Genomic DNA, 4950 nt, shown 5'->3' on the forward strand with positions numbered 1-4950 from the left:
GAGCCAAGACTACACAATGTTAGAAAGACATGGAAAAAACATAAATGTCCATCCACAGAGGAATGGATAAAGAGATATATGTGATAGACAGATAGATAGAGATAGATAGAGATAGAGATAGGATGTCATACATATATGTGTGTATATACACACACAATGGAATATTACTACTCAGCCACTAAAAAGAATGAAACAATGCCATTTTCAGCAACATGGATGGACCTAGAAAGTGTCATATTGAGTGAAGTAAGTCAGACAGAGAAGGAGAAATATCATATCCCTTATATGTGGAATCTAAGCAACATTGCATAGGAACCTGGAATGTTAGGTCAATGAACCAAGGCAAACTGGAAATGGTCAAATAGGAGATGGCAAGAGTGAACAATGACATTCTAGGAATCAGCGAACTAAAATGGACTGGAATGGGTGAATTTAACTCAGATGACCATTATATCTAAGAACTGATGCTTTTGAACTGTGGTGTTGGAGAAGACTCTTGAGAGTCCCTTGGACTGCAAGGAGATCCAACCAGTCCATTCTGAAGGAGATCAGTCCTGCGTGTTCTTTGGAAGGAATGATCCTAAGCTGAAACTCCAGTACGATGGCCAGCTCACGTGAAGAGTTGACTCATTGGAAAAGACTCTGCTGCTGGGAGGGATTGGGGGCAGGAGGAGAAGGGGACGACAGAGGATGAGATGCCTGATGGCATCACTGACTCGATGGACATGAGTTTGAGGAACTCCAGGAGTTGGTGAAGGACAGGGAGGCCTGGCATGCTCCAATTCATGGGGTTGCAAAGAGCTGGACACGACTGAGCAACTGAACTGAACTGAAAAAGAAATTACACAAATGAACTTATTTGCAAAGTAGGAAGAGACAGACTTAGAAAATGAAATCATGGTTGCTGTCGCCTACAGTAAATGCTGCACTTTCCTTCACCACAACCATGTGTCAGTAGACAGGTTTTTCTGCACACAAGGCATAAGACTCAATCTCGGTTCAGCAACACCTTGACATGAGGAGAGAGAAATAAGGCAAGAAATAACAAAAATAAGTAGAGAAAGGAAAAATAAATGAGCAGTAAGGAAAATCAGGAATGAGCTAATAAGGAATAAAGATTTAATAAAGAGGTGAAAAAAAGAAGATACTAGGGAGGGAAATGCAATTGACCCTGGAACAAAGCAGGTTTGAACTAGACTGGTCCACTTACACATAGATTTTTTTTTCCAATATTAAACAATATAGTCTACACAATTTGTGACTCATTGAATTTGCACATGTTGGCCACAAACACAGAGGAACCTCAGATATGGAGGTACTATGGGTACAGATGATCAACTATAATTTATACGTAGATTTTAGACTGTGAGAAGAGTTGGGCCACAACCCACACATAGTTCAAGGGTCGACAGTACATGATGGCAGCCCACTCCAGTATTCTTCCCTGGAGAATCCCATGGACAGAGGAGCCAGGTGGGCTAGAGTCCATGGGTCGCAAAGAGTTGGACACAACTAAGCGACTTCACTTTTCAACTACCATTCAAATCAGGTTTAGCCAAGAGCAACCACAAGGTTTTCACTTCACCCTCCAGCGAGGACAGCTGCTGCCCAGCCCATAACAAGCCTATGGCCTCAGCTGTGGCTGAAGCTTCCCCTCAGTAGACACCAGACGACTTCTCACAGTCTTGCCATTGAGACCTACACGCTGAGCTGTGTGTAAACAATGTGTATTCCTCTGTCGTGAGGTGACATTGGAAAATCTGTCAGAGACATTTTCAAGGGAGGACTGGTTTGGGGTTGTCTGGATGTGGAAACAAAATCACACACTGCCACGACATTCTCAACATTTGGATCATCTAACACAGACACGGGCCACATGCCCAGCAGCTAGAGCCAGTATCCATCCTGCATGACCCATCACAGAGCCGTGCAACACTGATGGCACTCTGAGAGCAGAATCCAAGTAAAATGAAGACCAGATTTGTCAAGGCCTGGATCTGAGTTTGGTACTACCTTCTCTCACTAACACAGTAAAGAAAAAGGGCAAAATCAAATCTTCTTACAAGACAGAGTCAATAAACCTTGGTTGTGATATTAACTTGGATTTTGCTGGACCTGCGATCCATGGTTCAGCTCTCCTTGACTGTGAGGGCTGTTTTGACTGTGAGGGCTGGCTTGCTGGGTTCCAGCCCATGACCTGGTACAGTGCCAAATGCAACCTGACAAGGAATAACTTTGCAATGCAGTGAAGGACTGGGGATTTCCAGCTGCATGCTACGGAGTGATTCGGGGGACAGAATTTGGAGGATCAGTTTCACAAAAGGAATACGAAGATCTTGACAGTCAAGTGAATGTTGCTTGCATACTAGGTATCAGCTGCACTCATGTGGGCATTCCAGCTAAATATCAGTTGGATCCCATTACTTCTGTTTCTGCAAAAGTCAACAATTCTGGTTCACATGGAATGAGCTACATTTAGATGGTGTGTCTGGTGTGAAGCTGACGTGTCTTCTGGTAAACAGGAAGAGCATTACTGTTGGAGGCCATAAACTTGGAGTTTCTCTGGGGTGGAAGGTTTATCTAAATGTAGAAACCTCTAGGAAGAGATATCAGAAGAGGGGTCTTGATACAATTCCCCTGTGACCAGTAGGCTTCGTTTCCCATCTCCTGATCCCCAGTCATCAAAACAAAGGATAATCTACAAAAGAACTGTATTTTTAAAGTGTGGACAATTTTAAGTAAAACGGCTATCTAGCTAAATAGAAATTACCTATCTAGTTATCAAGGCTGCAGTCCTCCAGTCACCTATGCATTATTTAGTCAGTGAAGAAATTAATCAGATGATCTATGAAAGAAATGGAGATTTATTCAAGCTAAACTGAGGATGGTAACCCAGGAACAGCCTCTCAAAAAGCTCCAGAAACTGTTCTACCAGTTTTAGGTCCACGCCTGGTTGCACAGGTTTTCTCTTTTCATTTATTTACTTATTCTGGCTGTGCTGGGCCTTGGTTGCTGCTCACAGGCCTTCTCTTGCTGCAGCGGCCAGTGGGGGCTGCCATCTAGTGGTGGTGCACAGGCTTCTCACTGTGGTGGCAGCTCGGGTTGTGGAGCATGGGCGCTGGAGCATGCGGGCTTCGGTAGTCGCAGCTCTCAGGCTCAGAAGGCGCAGCTCCCAGGATCCAGAGCTTAGGCTCGGTAGTTGTGGCACATGGCTTAATTGGCCCATAGCAAGTGAAATCTTCCTGGAGCAGGGATCAAACCCATGTCCTCTGCATTGGCAGGCAGATTCTTTACCACTGGCCCACCAAGGAAGTCCTATATAGGTTTATGAGACAGACGGCTGTACATTAAACGATGTAGAGAGTTTGCAAACTCCTGATCTCTAAGTGCAAAGTGATGGGGCATGGTGACCCCTTACGAGTTCAAGAAGGAATGTTGCCTATTAAGGAGTTGCCTTGGTGCTAGGAGAATGACTGAGCAAGTATTTCTTGCTCAGAGGTTTGGTGGATGCTTAAGGCAGATAAACAATGCACAGTAGAGCAGACCCAGGAGGCCAAGGGGTGGAGAAAGTTTTATGCTTAAATGTTCTTGAATTCTCTTAGAATATGAATTTCTATTTCATCAATTTAAATGCATAAAATTATTAAATACTTGGGGCCAATAATGAAATAGATTTTTGTGAAATTTTTAAACACATTTTCTTACATTTTTCTTTTTGCCCTCAGCTACAAATGTTCCAGTACTTTGGCCACCTCACACGAAGAGTTGACTCATTGGAAAAAGACTCTGATGCTGAGAGGGATTGAGGGCAGGAGGAGAAGGGGATAACAGAGGATGAGATGGCTGGATGGCATCACTGACTCAATGGACGTGAGTCTGAGTGAACTTCGGGAGTTGGTGATGGACAGAGAGGCCTGGCATGTTGCGATTCATGGGGTCACAGAGTCGGACATGACTGAGCGACAGAACTGAAGAAATGTTCAGAAACTCAGAATATCAATACTCTACAAATAAAGCAAGTCCTGTGTCCAGGGTTTCTCAAACACACTGCTGACATTTCAGATCACATCACTCTCCATTTGAGGGAGGGGTCCTGTGCAATGAATGCTGTTTCACAGCAGCCATGGCCTCTATCCAGTGGCACTCCAGCCCCACAACATCACCTCCCAGTCAAGAAAATGTCTCCAAATGTTCCCAGGTGTTCGCTGGGGGTAGGGTCTCCAGGTAAATATTGTGGGAGACACATTTACACTAAAAACATTATTCATTATTTATCTCAAATTAAGTATAGGTGAGTCTCCTTTATTTTTATTTGCTAAATCTGGCAGTCCTCCTGAGGCACAACAGCACCTTCATCTCCTCCATCTCCCACCCTATTTGAGAATCACTGCTCTAATCCACAAGGAGCAATGGAGAAAGAGTACAGTGATGGGAGGTGAGGAAAGTTATGATCAGATTTGCGTTTTGAACAAAACAGAATAAAATACTGCACTCGGCTCATGGCCAGAACTGCTGTCATCGAATTCGCATTGTACAGATGCTGCTGCTGCTGCTGCTGCTAAGTCACTTCAGTCGTGTCCAACTCTATGCAACCCCATGGACGGCAGCCCACCAGGCTTCCCCCATCCCTAGGATTCTCATGCAGAGACATGATTCAATGTGTGGCTCTGTTGTTGAGTAATCAACTGAAGACGGGAGCCCAGATCCTGCCATTCACATCCTTGGGGAGTGTGATACTGATTTACACTAACTATCAATTTTGTTTTCATTGTGTTTCTGGCACTGAGTTCCTAAAACCCTTGGATTTCTTAAGTGATCAGAGCAAAAAGGCAAAAAACAAAACAAAAAAGAAAGGTTTGTTGTGTTATGTGAATGAAGGAACTTTTGGATCACACCTAAGGAGGTAGGCTGGTTGCCAGGTGACTAACCACATGTTTAAAGGGTTAGAAC

The 4950-nt window shown here is 44.1% G+C and overlaps 1 pseudogene; it reads left to right on the forward strand.

Moving 5' to 3' along the window:
• Positions 1321-2643, forward strand: LOC102173728 (annotated as a pseudogene).

Source organism: Capra hircus, chromosome 3 (assembly GCF_001704415.2).
Source record: "Capra hircus breed San Clemente chromosome 3, ASM170441v1, whole genome shotgun sequence".
Classification (NCBI taxonomy): domain Eukaryota; kingdom Metazoa; phylum Chordata; class Mammalia; order Artiodactyla; family Bovidae; genus Capra; species Capra hircus.